General features: G+C 48.9%; 1 protein-coding gene across 8 annotated transcripts in view; it reads left to right on the top strand.

Annotated features, from left to right (window-relative positions):
• TBL1X (transducin beta like 1 X-linked) overlaps positions 1-15,072 on the top strand; it is a 229,248-nt gene that overhangs the window by 87,075 nt on the left and 127,101 nt on the right. The gene's annotated exons all lie outside the window — the stretch shown is intronic.

Genomic DNA, 15,072 nt, shown 5'->3' with positions numbered 1-15,072 from the left:
GCGTGGTGTGGACGGGTGGCCCTGGGATGGCGTAGACAGTCCCTGCTGAGCGAATTCTGAGGAATTCTACCGGCATGTGCCAGAGCACTGAGGAAGGCTGGACCTTCCTCCTGGAGGGGAGACTCCAGGTGGGCTTGGTGACGGGTGGAGTTTGGACGCAGACTGAAGAAGTATGTTCTGGATGGGGGACCGAGTCTGTGGGCAGAGGTGAGGAGCCAGGAACAAGAAAGCTTTCTTTTCTTACTTTTTTTCATTGGAGAAAGTTGATAGATCAGGCTGGTGGAACTGAGGGGGTGGTGGAGGAACAGAAAGGGCGTGAACTTTGTACGTACCCCTGCGTACAGAATATTCCGAGGAGACTTGCTCTAGTGGTAGAACTCCCGTCTCGTATCTGCCGGGACACACGTGTGGAATGCGAGCCCATCGGTATCAGAGGGGCACCCTGTGGCCTGAAAGAACACCAGGGGTGACCCCCACGGGGAGGAAGGAACAGTAAGTTGTGACGAAATACCTCAAAAAACACCTACTGGGTGCCAGATGGTGCCAGTTTTTGGTAACCACTTTATCGAGAGAATCCACACAGGTGACCGTTGACTCACCGAAAGCGTGCAGTTCCGCAGTTTTCCGGTGTTATACCCGGGGTTGTGCGCCCAGCACCACAGCCTGTAGCTGGAGCCTTGCATGGACTGTTGTCACAGTGTCGCTCGCTGTTGCCGCCTCCCCATGTCCCTGGCAGGCAGCCGGCTACTTCCTGTGTCGGCGCATTCACGCGTTCCTGGGTGTGAAGAGAGCCCTGTGGGGTGTGTTCTTTGTGTCTGACTCCTGACTCAGCGGACTGTTTTCTTTTTCTTTAAAAAAAATTTTTTTAATGTTTTATTTATTTTTGAGAGAGAGAGAGAGCGAGCGCGAGCAGGGGAGGGTCAGACAGAGAGGGAGACGCAGAATCCGAAGCAGGCTCCAGGCTCTGAGCGGTCAGCACACAGCCCGACGCGGGGCTCAAACCCACAAACCTGAGAGATCATGACCTGGGCCGAAGTCAGACGCTCAACCGACCGAGCCACCCAGGTGCCCCAGCAGACCGTTTTCGACGCTCACCTGTGTTGTCGCACGTGTCTGTCCTTCATGCCGTTTTATAGCCAAGTACTACTCCGTTGTATGAATAGACCACATTTTGTTTATCTGTTCATCCATCAGACAGTTATCTTGAAAGCTTCTATTGTGAATTAATGTTCAACTTGGCAAGAAGTTGCAAAAAACAGTACGGTGAGTTCCAGAGTATTCTCCCCGCCTTCCGCCTTGCATCTTCCTGAGCTCTCACAGGAGGAAATGGGGGTTGGCACTGTTGACTCAGATGCACGCCATCCGTGGACCTCACCAGTTGTCATATGCGCTTGTGCGTTTGTGTGCTTGCATGGACCGCGTATGGAATGTTCTCACACCTGTGCGTGCAGCCACTGGTGAGACTTGACGCAGACGCGGAACCGTTCCATCGCCGGGAACGCTCCTCGTGATACTCCTTTATGCCACCCTCTCCAGCGCCTGGCAGCCGCTGGGTTCTCCATGTGTACAATTCTGTCACGTCAAGAGTGTTACATACACGGCATCAGGCCTTGGGAGACTGGCTTTGTTCACTCAGCCTCAGGCCCCGGACGTGCAACCGAGTTGTGGGTGTCAACAGCTCGTGCCTTTGAAAAAGTTTTTTTAATGTTTGATTTTGAGAGACAGAGCATGAGCGGGGGAGGGGCAGAGAGAGAGACAGACAGACAGACACACACACACACACAGAGTCGGAAGCAGGCTCCAATCTGTCAGTACAGAGCCCTATGTGGGGCTTGAACCCACGGACCGTGAGATCATGACCTGAGCCGAAGTCGGACGCTTAACCGACTGAGCCACCCGGTTGCCCCTCCGTGGGCATTCCTGCCTCCCCCTCTCCTTCCCTCACTCGCCCTCCCTGTCCAGAGCCTGGAAGTGATCGAGGACCCCGAAGTACTCACTGTTTGCTTTTGGGCTGTATTCTGTTTGCCCACTGGAGAGAGAGAGAGAGAAAGAGAGAGAGAGAGAGAGAGAGAGAGAGAGTGAGTGTGTGTGTGTGTGTGTGTGTGTGTGTGTGTGTGTGTTGGGCTTACTCTAAACGCTTGCCTTGGGCTTTCTCCTTTTTCTCGGATTGCTGTCCTTTTTGAGGTCTAAGTCATGAGATGGGCGACCAGTTCCTACCAGTTCCTTTTTATTCAGACAATCTAAGGAGAGCGTAGTGGCCCAGGTAGTTGTAATCAAAGAGCGCCATGGCTCGGAGAAATGGTGCCGTGGAGCCTGAAAGGGTGGTTACCTGTTTGCATAGATTAGAAGTGGACATTGAAGTAGGGACAAGATAGGGCCTCTGGTGTGTGTCACCTGGGCCGTGCACCATGTTGCAGACTAACCCACCTATGGGGGTTTTCACACTCAACTTGGTGAAGGTGGTGCCCCTGAGGGGTCTTTCAGCGGGTTTAGGGGGCGCTGGGGTAGAGTGGGGTGTTGCTGATCCATTGTATCAAAAGCAATAAAGCTTCACAGGTGCCCTTGGAACCATAGCTTCTTGATTTAAAGGTATCAGTTCTGTGTGGATAATTGGGCAGAACAGTTGCCTTGTGTGGTCTCCAGCTGATGAAGGGTCCTCGGTGGGGTGCTGTTGGATAGCACGATTCAGCTTTCCGTTCTGCCTTTCAATCTGCCGTTCAGATTTACTCAGTGTTCTTTCCTTTCAAACCACATTTGTCTTCACCTGCTTTCTCAAATGCCCAGAACACACACGCAAAGCCACGTAGACGCTGCCTCCAGGTTATCAGGAAAACTGCTCTCTTGTGAGAAGCTGGGTATTCCTTTCGTCTTAAGCCCAAGCAGACTGGGAAAAGTGTGCCGTCCTCCCAACTAAGGGATTGAAAGTCTAGTGAGTTTCTTCATGGTGGAATTTTGACTCACATGGACGTTAATTAAGTTCTTGATGAGTTAAACTCAAGAATAAACTCTTGAACTTGGATTTAGATTCTGGGTGTAACATGGCTAGGAAAGGTCCTCAAAATGATGAAAGAATTCTTTCGTTTCTGACAAAACTCTACTCTTCTGTCTCTTGTAATAAATCAAAGTATGTTGCTTTTCTTAATGGTTCCACTATAACCCTTAATGTTCCCAAGTGTTTCTCCGTTTAGGACACTGCTTGTCAACTAGAGTGCCCGCCGCCCCCCAGGGGACACTTGACAAAGTCTGGAGACATTTTTCAGGACTGGGGTGTGCGTGGGTGGGATATTGACCTCTAGAGAGCAGGACTCGGATGCTGTTAACGTCCTCCAGCGCACGGGACGGCCTCCCTCCCACCCTCCCACACCAAAGAGTTGTCTGGCTCAGATATCGATAGTGTGGAGGTTGGCTGGTGTGGGACATGACCCAAAACTGTGCATATGTAAATTGTCGCCCTCTGTCTTCTTCATAGTAGGACTATCAGTGTGCTCATGGGTGTGAAGCATCGTGGTGAGGAGTTACACTTTTAGCTCTCCTGCCGTGACTCCAACACTCTATATAACTACAAATTTGGAAAAGAATAAGGTTATAGCCACAACTGCGATTCCTAAATAATGTTTCTCTTTGCATTAAGAAACACAGTTACGACAACATGATCGTATGTATAATTCATAGGCATCAAATCTGTTTAACTTCATTTAACTTATAATCTATCAAGGAAAATAATTTGTGTAATTTGTGATTTCTTTATAGTCAGGAGTAATTCTGAATTTATTACTTAGAATAATTATGTAATTTTTCAAATTGCCCACCTTTGTAAGACCTCTGTATGCACAGTTAGCAGATTTTTAATGGATTTTTATTTTCAACATGAAAATACTCCCCTACAAAAAGACTATAATGGAAAGGTCATGCTTTGCTTAATACCTATTTAAGTCAGATTTACAAAGGATTCTTTTTTTTTGTGATAAAATACACGTGACATATAATTTACTATCTTAACCTTTTTTTTTTTTTTGAAAGAGAGAGCTTGTGTGAGTGTAGGGAAGTCAGAGAGTTAGAGAAAGGATCCTTTTTTTTTTTTTTAAAGGTTGTTCGTCATTTTTGAGAGGGAGCGCCCGAACCGGGGAGGGGCAGAGAGAGAGAGGGAGAGACAGAATCCCAAGCAGTCTCCACACTGTCAGCGCAGAGCCCGTCTCAGGGCTCAAACTCACAAACCGTGAGATCATGACCTGAGCCCAAATCAGGAGTTGAATGTTTAGGGGTGCCTGGGTGGTTCAGTTGGTTAAGCATCTGACTTCAGCTTAGGTCATGATCTTGAGGTCCATGAGTTTGAGCCCCGCATCGGGCTCTGTGCTGACAGCTCAGAGCCTGGAGCCTGCTTTGGATTCTGTGTCTCCTTCTCTCTCTGCCCCTCCCCTGCTTACGCTCTTATCTCTCTCTCAAAAAGAAACATTAAAAAAAAAAAAAAAAGAGTGGGATGTTTAACCCAGTGAGCCACCCAGGCGCCCCTGTCTTAACCATTTTTGAGTTTCCTCTCAATGTTATTAAGTTCACATTGTTGTGTAACTTTTGTCATCTTCCCAAACCAAAACTCTGAGCCATTAAACCCTGAATCCCAGTTCCTCGCTGTAGCCCCTCACCCACCATTCCACTTTGTGTGTCTACAGATTTGCCTGTTCTAGGTACCTCTATAAGAGGAATCAGACAGTATTTGTCTTTTCGTGTCTGGTTTATTTCAGTCAGTATAATATCTCCCAGGTTCATCCATGTTCTGGCAGGTGTCAGAATCTCCTTCCTTTTCAAGGCTGAATGATATTCCTTTGTGTATAGAGACCACATTTTGTTTATCTGTTCATCCATCGTTGGGCGGTTGAGTGGTTTACAAAGAAGTATTTTGAAGTTGAATCCATTATGTCTGGACTATCACTGTTTTTTAGACATAGTAAATGGGGACACCTGGGTGGGTCAGTCCATTGAGCATTCGACTCTTGATTTCAGCTCCGGTCATGATCCCAGGGTTGTGGGATCGAGCCCTTTGTTGGGCTTGGAGCCTGTTTAGGGTTTTGTTTTCTTTTTCTTTCTTTCTTTCTTTCTTTCTTTCTTTCTTTCTTTCTTTCTTTCTTTCTTTCTCTTTCTTTCTTTCTTTCTTTCTCTCTCTCTCTCTCTTTCTTTTTCTTTCTTTCTTTTTCTTTCTCTCTCCCTCTCTCCCCCTCTCTCCCTTTCTCTCTCTCTCTCTTTCTTTTTCTTTCTTTCTTTCTTTCTTTCTTTCTTTCTTTCTCCCTCTCTCCCCCTCTCTCCCTTTCTCTCTCTCTTTCTCTGTTTCTCTCTCCCTCCCTCTCTCCAACTCTCTCCTTCCTTCCTCTCTTTCTCTCTCTCTTTCCCTACCCACCCTGCCCCTCTCCCCTGCTTGCATTGGCTCTCTCTCACTTTCTCTCTTAAGAAAAACAAAAAAAAAAGTAGACATAGCAAATGATTCTGGTTGGTGTGTGCTGAAAGCATGTTGTACCCACACAGAAAATGCCACAGCTTTCCTCATGCACGTCCTCAGGTGTAGTTAACACAACATTCTACTATTTGGGGAACTGCAGTTGACCCTTGAATACACAGGTCTGAACTGCGCCATCCACTTAGACACGGATTTTTCGATAAATACAGTGCCGTCTTGTAAATCTATTTTCTTTTCCATGTGATTTTCTTATATTTTCTTTTTACCACCTTACTTTAAGTCTATACTATGTTGGGGGTGGGTGCCTGGGTGGCATGGTCAGTCAAGTGTCCTGACTCTTGGTCTCGGGTTGGGTTATGATCTCATGGTTTGTGAGTTCAGGCCCCACATGAGGCTCTGCTCTGATGGTGTGGAGCCTGCTTGGGATTCTTTTTTTGTTGTTGTTAGTTTTTTTTTTTTAATGTTTACTTAATTTTAAGAGAGACAGAGCGCAAGCACGGGAGGGATGGAGAAAGAGGGAAGCACAGAATCTGAAGCAGGCTCCAGGTTCTGAGCTGTCAGCATAGAGCCTGACACGGGGCTCAAAGTCACGCATGGCAAGATCACGACCTGAGCCAAAGTTGGATGCTCAACCACCTGAGCCACCCAGGTGCCCCACCTGCTTGGGATTCTGTCTCTCCTTCTCTGTGCCCTTCCCTACTTGTGTGCTCACTCACGCTATCTCTTTCTGTCTCTCTTCTCTTCTGTTCTCTCTCTAAGTGAATAAACATTAAAAATTTTTTTAAATAAAAAAAAAAACCCACAGTATGTTGGCACCTGGGTGGCTCCGTTGGTTAAGCTTCCAACTCTTGATTTTGGGTGGCTCCGTTGATTTTGGTCTTGATTTTGGTCAGGTCATGTTCTCATGGTTTGGTTTGTGAGATCAAGCCCCTCGTCAGACTCCGAGCTGACAGGGTGGAGCCTGCTTGGGATTCCCTGTCTCCCTCTCTCTCTGACCCTCCCCTGCTCACGCTGTCTCAAAATAAACTTTTCTTTTTTTTAAAAAAAAGAATACAGTATGCAATGTGTATCACATACAAAATATGTATAAATCGAGTGTTGATGTTAATGGATAAGGCTCCTGGTTAACAGTAGGCTGTTCATTTTGGGGGAGTCAGAAGGTTTACACAGATTTTCAGCTGTGAGGGGTGGGTGTCCCTACCCCCTGAATTGCTCAAGGGTCAGCTGTCCTCTTCTGAGATGACTTCATACATTTGTCCCATGTGTTTCTTTATTCCCTTAGCTTCCAAAGGAGAGAGCAGTGAGTGAAAGAAGTATTTCACACAGTAGAAGTGTCCAGAGAGGTACCCACACCCTTCGACTTCCCGCCATGCTCTCTTGAAATGAGATCTCTTTCCTGCCTCCCTCCCTCCCCTCGCGTACCTCTGGCCACAACTCTCTTTGACAAGTAACCGTCCGCCAACAGTCCCTGACTGGCATTTCTTCTTCCCACCTCCTAGGACCTCACTTCTCTGCAAAAGTATAGACTTTGGCTCTGTGTGTATCAACTTCTGAGACCCTTTGCGATCAGCACGTTGAGGTCTTTACGTGAAAAGATTTTTGGTGGTTCTGCCGCGTGGTGTCTGTAGTTGAAGCATCATCTGTGAAAATTGGCGTTCTGACTTTGGGATCTGACTCTGTCCCCGCGTATTATCGCAGTACTTAATCCTAAACCACCTGCTCTTTACTTAACAGTGGTATCGTTCACCTGTGTTGAGTTTATAACTTTATTTACATGCAGCAATCAGAATGAATTTCTTCTGACCTTGTGGTGCAAAGTAGGGCAGCAGAATTGCTGCCGATTTATCTGTTCATTTGTTCTGCAGATAATGAGTGCCTTCTGAGCGCCGGGTGCCAGGGCTGGAGCAGGACGGTTCCTATGGCTGCACACCAACGATTCGATTTCGTTTTTGGTTGGGGGTGGAAAACGTAGCGGGCGAGCACGGAGCTCCGTGAAATAGTTGAAAACCTGTCACACAGTCTATAGTATCTGTAGCGGCTTGCCTTACAAAACAAAGTGCTTTGGTGGCGTTTCTGAGTTCTTCAAAATGCACGTCCACTTTTTTATTTCGAACTGATGGAATTGGGCGGTCATCCACTTGCCGTTTCGTAAACCTAAAGAAAAGCTTCCTTTGTGAGGCAAGTCCTCCTAGCAGGAGGGTTTTCTGGCTAAGACCGTGGGCTGCATTTCTTGTTTATGTGACATTGCTGATTCATTTTCAGTATGATTTAAAATTTAATTTATGGTTTCTTTATCACATTAATTACGTTATTGGGTGCTTTCGTGATTTCACGGAGCTCACCGCATTTGATAGCAGTAGAGGGCAGGGTGTATGACCTTTAGTAATTTTTACACCCGTTTTAAAGACAGTTTTCTGTGTGACCACACAGCGTTTGGCTCACAAGGTACGTATTCCTTCAGACTCCAGATTTCAGTTGCAAATACCACGTTTGCACCGAGTTCCCTTCCCAGTGTTTACTTACATAGAATATCGTCATTCCGTGCTCGGGAGCTATTTGTCTTTGTCAGCGGATGTAGGTAGAATATTAATCTCGTATGAAATTCAGATAAGGAGAGAACAGATGGATTTCTGGCTCTTGAAACCTCTAAACTCTGCAGCTGTGGGGAGTTGTTAAACTATGAATAAAGAAATTCTGCACCGTGGCTAGCAAGGGCTGGCGTGACCCGATTGGCGCTGAATCCGTCACCCTGTCAGGGATAGATTTCTCGTGGCTCGTCTTCTCTGGTTTGGGGTTAATGCTGTCCTGCTGCGGTCCGGCCTTCCTGTGGGCCAAGAATGAGTTCTCAGCGGTGTCCTTCACAGGAGTCTCCTGGGATGCAGGCAGAGTTACTCCGCATCCCCAGAGGCAAAAACAAGCGGTCAGGTGTATTTCTTTCGTGGTTGAGGGGGGCCGTGTGTCGGCCGGGTACAGGTGCAGGAGAGGGCCAGCATCAAGGGGACACTCCCAGGCATCTTAGGACACGTACCCTGTCGCCTTCAGTGAGACCTCATCGAGAGGACAGAAGCACCTGCAGATCATTATGGGGGATACGGGGCCACATCGGGATTTGAAAATGGCAGTGAAGTGATCGAGTTTGGGGATCATTGCTTTGACTTCAGCTGATGCCCCGAGCACACCACAAGATGATGCTTAGACGCAAGAAGGTCTGCTTGGCGATTTGCCTCTCGCGCCTGGGCTGGGACGCACGTTATGGAGAATTATGGAGGACGGGGGCCTCAGGTGAACGGGTAGGACCTCATTGCCCCGTCTGTCTGAGAGTCCCCAGCAAGAAAGACGTGTCCTGTCTAGAAAGTGCAGAAACGGTTCTGAAAACGTTACCTCTCTGTTGATACAGCCGAGTGAGTCTCCCGGCCACCAGCACCTCGTCACTTCATCGGAGCGGAAATGCCCTGTGCTGGGCTGTATTAACTGTCTAAAGATAAGTGAGCTTCATTAGTGTGTTCATCACGCACCCCTGTGCTAGGTGGGCCAGAACAACATTAGCCAGAGGCAGTTTTTTCAACAGCTTCATTGACACATAATTCACATACTGTCACATTGATTCATTTAAAGTATCTGATTTGATAGTGTTTGGTGTATTCACAGAGTTGTACATCCTTCACCAAGATGTTAATTTTAGCGTATTTTTAACGCCCCCTGAAGAAACCCCATGCCCCTTAACAGTGGCTGCCCATTTCTTCCTCCGTGGCTCCTGGCAGCTGCTAGCCTGTGACCCTCAGGATTGACCGGTTTGCGACATTTTGTAGAAAGGGAATCATACTCTATGTGGCCTTTCGTGACTTCTTTTACTTTGCATGATGTTTTCAAGGCTCATCCACGTTGTAGCACGTGTCAGTGATTCATTCCTTTTGCCACTCCGTCGTATGGATTGACCCCGTTGTGTCTGTCTGTTCATCAGTTGACGGGCACTTGGGTGGTTTCCACCGTTTGACCACATGAATAATGCTACCCTGAACATTCCAGTGGAAGTTTTTGTGGGGATGTATGCAAGCTAGGATCAAGATGACCCAATGAACTGGTGGCTACCAGAATGATATAGGAAGGTTTTTAAGATGCAGCTTTACATTTTAAAAATTATTTTGATTGTTGGGGTGCCTGGGTGGCTTAGTCGGTGGAGCGTCCAACTCTGGATTTCAGATTCCAGGGTCAGGGGACAGAGCCCTGCATCGGGCTCCACGCTGAGTGTGCAGCGTGGGTAAGATTCTGTCTCCCTCTGCCCCTCTCCCCTGCTCACACGCACGCTCTTTCTCCCTCTTAAAAAAAAAGTTACTTTTAGGATTTTAAGTTCTATGTGAGAGAACTATACTTAAAAAAAAAAATTTTTTTTTTAACGTTTATTGTTGAGAGACAGACAAAGCGAGACAGAGTACAAGCAGGGGAGGGGCAGAGAGAGAGGGACACACAGAATCCGAAGCAGGCTCCAGGCTCTGAGCTGTCAGCCCAGAGCACGACGCGGGGCCCGAACCCGCGAACCATGACATCATGACCTGAGCCAAAGTCAGACACTTAACCGATTGAGCCGTCCATGCACCCCGAGAGATAAGTGTACTTTTGTGTTTTGACCTTTTTGCCCCCAACTCCTCTCAAAGCAAAGCATAACAAAGCTGTTGCATATGTAGTACCTCATGTGTCCTTCACTGGGTTGGGTTGAACCCATGGGCGTGAAAGTGCTCTGTGTGGGTCTGTGTGGCTCCATATTTGAGGAGATGCCAGTGCTGTGAGAGGGGGTGCAGTGTCTAGAACAGGTTTCTAGATGGCGGACAGTTCCAGAAGACCAAAACTGGGGCCAGGTCGGTCGGAGGCGACGGGATCACACAGTGAAATGAGGCAGGTCATTTACACGGGTCCACAGATCTTGCTTAGATGAGTAATTGAAGTAGGTGTCCACCCTTTTGCTTTTGCCCAAATTTGCAATTTTAGGCCAATCTAAATATTTCCAGGTTTATACTTTTTTCATGTAAATTTAGAGTAAATGTTTTTCCTTGAATATATTGTACACCTGAAACTGATAGAACATCCTATGTCATACTTCAGTAAAAAATATAGATAGATAGATACATACACACACGCAATTCTTTTTTGTAAGTTTATTTATTTATATTGAGACAGAGACAGCACGCGTCGGGGAGCGCAGAGAGAGGGAGACAGAGAATCCCAAGCAGGCTCCATGCTGTCAGCACAGAACGTGACGCGGGGCTCAAACTCACGAAGCTGTGAGATTATGACCTGAGCTGAAACAAGGAGTTGGGTGCTTAACTAATTGAAACACCCAGGTGCCCCAAAAATGCAGTGTGTAAAATTACGAGGTGAAGATCAAGTGGTCAGTTTGTAGAAATTCCAGATTTCTTTGAATAGCGTAATGTCGGCACAAAGACAGTTTTTCTTATTTTCCCAAGCGTCAAGCCCCAACTGTGTGTGGTGTTAGTTTGAAGGTGCCCGCCAGTTGTTTTCCCGAGGTCGTCCAGAAGCTTGCACAGGTGTTAGGTCAGGGAAGAGCTTCTCCGATAACGAAGGGTCGCCTCCAGCCGAATTGTCTGCGCCGAGATGGAACCATTCACATCCGCGTGTTCAGTGTGGTACCCACTAGCCACCTGGGGCCCTAGAGCATTTGAAACGAGCCTAATGCACCCCAGGAACTGAGTTACGGCTTTTGTTTAATTTTAATTCACCCAAGATTAAATAGGCGCATGTGGCCAGGGGCCGCCCTGATTGAACAGGGAGGATGGTTTGGGAGCTTTATCTGGTGCTGGAGTGCAGTGAGGCTCGTGGTGGTGGTTTGAGATGGGGACGTGTTTGCAGAAACGCCGTACAAACTAGGTCTTTATTTTGGTGGATACCTGGAAACTAAGGTGGCACCCGACCGCTTCAGAACAGGGACTCTCCAGTGGGTAGTTTTGCAGTCGTCGCCCCCACCCCTTCCCTGGACATCTGGCAGCGGTCTGGGGGGCATTTTGGATTGTCATAACTCAGAGGAGGGTGCTGCTGGCACCGAGTGCGTGGAGACCAGGGACTCTGTTCAGCCTCCCGCAGTGCGTGGCAAAACAAAACTCCCTGCCTTTGCGTGGTTTTCTCTCAAATTGAATTTAGGGAAATGTGACCCTTAACTCCGCACGTTCACCAGCATAATGAGAGATAGCTGCAGTGCCCAAAGCAAGTTTGCTCACTCGCCTCTCCCAAGAGATGTAGAAAGCATTTGAAAAGGTCCTCTTTTGCAAGCCAGTCTTGGCAACCTTTGGCAGGAACAGAAACGATTCATTGGATAATTGCAAGGGAACTCGAACTTCCTGTTAAGTGGTGCGGTGGAATTTGTAAGAGCGCTAACCAGTAAACCTGTCCCCAACACACATAGCAGTTGGAGGTGGTCCCCCACTTCCTGCCCCCGCCCCAAACCAAGGGGCCGTGGTTAGAGGTAGCCCTAACCAGCCCTTCTCATGCTGAGAAACACGAGTGGTCAGCGTTGTAATTAGTAACACGTACATGTTTAAGCATTGAAACTGAAAATTCGATTCTGCCAAGCTGGAGCAGGGAGAGAAGGAACCCCCAGAGACGGGGGGCTGAAATGGGGCTGTGTACGACGTGGGATGAGACGCTGCAATAAAACAAGCAGTGCCCTGTGCCTGAGGACAAATGGGTCGCCTGTGATAGGATGCGGGGGCGGCTTTGGCAGCCCGACCGTGCCCGGCAGAATGGACTTGAATTGGCCGTTTCTTTTCAGGATACTGCAGATAGTCCTGAGGAAGCTCGGATGGCTTGCCAAACAGATAATATTGATGCTGTTTTTACAAAATGAAGCCACGATGCTTGTATCCCATGGAAATGATTTTTATCCTATTTGCAAAAACCAGAGATGTAAGTAGGACAGATGTGTCAGCAACTTAATAAGACAGTTGTCGAAGGAGTTAAATGGAAATCATTCAGAAAAATAAGCTCTCTGGCAAACCCAAAGCCCCAGGGGGATTTTGGATCTTATTTAATGTAAAATTCCTTGAAGCAAAGACTAGCAGGCATTATGTTATGGTTCCAGGCAGTTTATTGTGTCCCCCCCCCCCCCACCTAAATATTTGTGAAATGTGTGAATTACTGTGTGTGCTAACCATGGGAAGTAAAACCACAGACAGGGGGAGGGAGGTGTCGGATAAATTCCTTTTCAGCAGAGAATTGAAGCATCTCGTTCTAACAGAATCCGTCCCGACCACAGCGTGATGCGAGAAGCTGTGACGGATCTGAAACGTGCCATGTTCCTGTCCGCCCTCAGTGCGCCGGGAAGCCCCGCCCACGGCATCCTCGCCCGCGCCGATCTGAAATTCGGTGCGATGGGAGCTTCCTGTCCCTGGCTGCGGGGTGGCACCTGTACTGTTTCCGGGACGTCGATTGCACCTCTTTTACGGACCGGCCTTCACCTTTCGTGCCTGGACGCTCACTGAATAGAATCGGCAGGTGGAACGAGAGCAGTTACGTTGGCTCTCCCGTCCCACGCGTGAGCCGAGGACGGATGCGCAAAGATGCCCTCTTGAGCGAGGCTGCGGGAGGAAGTGACGGCGAAGAGAATCGCTCAGATGCGGTTGTCATGTTCCTTTACGCCGCCCAGGCTGTCCCCCGCACGTTTGGGGATTCTGGGTCCAGTGGCTTAGATGTGGGGATCCCCGTGTGGCCACTCGTAGGGAAGATTCTTTGCTCTCAGCAAGCCCCGTGGGAGGCAGAAGTGGACGCTGATGTGGAAGAGAGGTGGGCGGGTGGGGGGCAGATGCTGTTCTGCAACTCGGCCTTCTCTCCGCTGCGGTGCGTTACCCCCGCGCTCTCCCTCCCCCGGGAGGAGGGCAGACCAGGGGCGCAGAGCGAGGGAAGCCAGAGAGCTGAGGGAGGCTGTAACTGGGCTCATGAAAATGAAGGGAGCCATGCTGGGAACCGGCTTTGATGCGAGTTGAAATCAGATACATCCTCGAACCGCTGTCACTATCACTGGTGGGACGCTTGTCCTTGCTGTTGGAGAATGATTGCACCATCCGTCTTGACTGCCTAGAAATTGGAACATACTTAAGTTAAAATTTTAAAGTCCTCTGTTCTGTGAGGCCTGACGTTGTAATTATTCAAAAAGATTTTTTTTTAATCTTCCCAAAAGGCCATCTGAGTGAATCTGATGAAAGTTGCATGCTTGTGGGGCGCCTGGGTGGCTCAGTCTGTTGAGCGTCCGACTTCAGCTCAGGTCACGATCTCACGGTTCACAGGTTCTAGCCCCATGTCGGGCTCTGGGCTGACGGCTCAGAGCTTGGAGCCTGCTTCGGATTCTGTGTCTCCCTCTCTGTCTGCCCCTCCCCCACTCATACTCTGTGTGTCTCTCAAAAATAAGTGAACATTAAAAAAAAAAATTAGGGAAAAAAAAAAAAAGGCAGAGTTCATACTTTGCCCCAGAACGTTCCAGGGATTGGGCTGTTCGGTGAGGATTTTTTAGGACTCTGGTTTTCACTGAAGGAGGATTTTTGCCCCCCGCCTCTGGACAACACTTGGTCGTGTCTGAGGATATTTTTGGTTGGCTCGATGGGGATGTGCTCCCGGCATCCAGTGGGCGCGGACCCTGGATGTTGGCCAAGGCCTTACAGTGCTCAGGACGCCCCAGCCCAGAGGGCGATCCGGCCCCACATGGCGGGAGTGCACAGCTGACAGACCGTGCTCTGCAGAACTTTCCTTTTGCTCCGTGCTCCAGGAAGGCTTGGCTGCCAGCACCTTGTGTCGTTGGGAGAGGGCGAAGCCCCTGTGCTGTGCAGATGTGCAGGTATCCGGACTCTGAAAGGAAATTGGAGACGTGAGGGTCACATCCAAGGAAACCTAGTGCGTGCGGAGCAAATCAGAGACCCCCTGAGAGCTGCTGGAGGCGGACCGCCCAGCCCAGCCACGTCCTGTTTCTCTTTCGGTTCTTCATTTGGATGCTGCCCGGGCTTCTCCTGAGGGCTGCTGGCTCCAGGCTGCCCCTCCAATCTCATTTCTTCCCAGTGCAATTCAGGTGAAGCTGCAGGAGAGTGTTCCCTGAGGAGGGATTATGAGAATCAGGCCCGGCCTTCGCCAAATAGACGTATCAGGAAACTTCACCGTCTTTCCCAGAATGCGGCTAAGCGGTTCCCACAGGGCCGTCGTGCCTGGAGGCTGTGCGGTGGCTTCCGTTGTGCAGGTTCATGTTGTAAGGTTGGCCGCCAGTGTGGTCACATCCCTCATTATTGCTACAGAACTGCAGGCTAATGTTTACAGAGTGTTTTCCTAGTGGCTTTTTAAGTGTGATCCCCCCTTGTCAGGTCCTGATCTCATGGTTTGTGAGTTCGATCCCTGCATCAAGCTCTGCACTGACAGCACAGAGCCTGCTAGGGGTTCTCTCTGTCTCCCTCTCCCTCTGCCCCTCCCCTGTTCATGATCTCTCTCTCTCTCTCTCTCTCTCTCTCTCTGCCCCTCCCCTGTTCGTGATCTCTCTCTCTCCCTCTCCCTCTGCCCCTCCCCTGTTCGTGATCTCTCTCTCTCCCTCTCCCTCTGCCCCTCCCCTGTTCGTGATCTCCCTCTCCCTCTGCCCCTCCCCTGTT

This window comes from Panthera onca, chromosome X (assembly GCF_046562875.1).
Source record: "Panthera onca isolate mPanOnc1 chromosome X, mPanOnc1 haplotype 2, whole genome shotgun sequence".
NCBI classification, from domain to species: domain Eukaryota; kingdom Metazoa; phylum Chordata; class Mammalia; order Carnivora; family Felidae; genus Panthera; species Panthera onca.
This window is presented reverse-complemented; position numbering and strand designations above follow the sequence as displayed.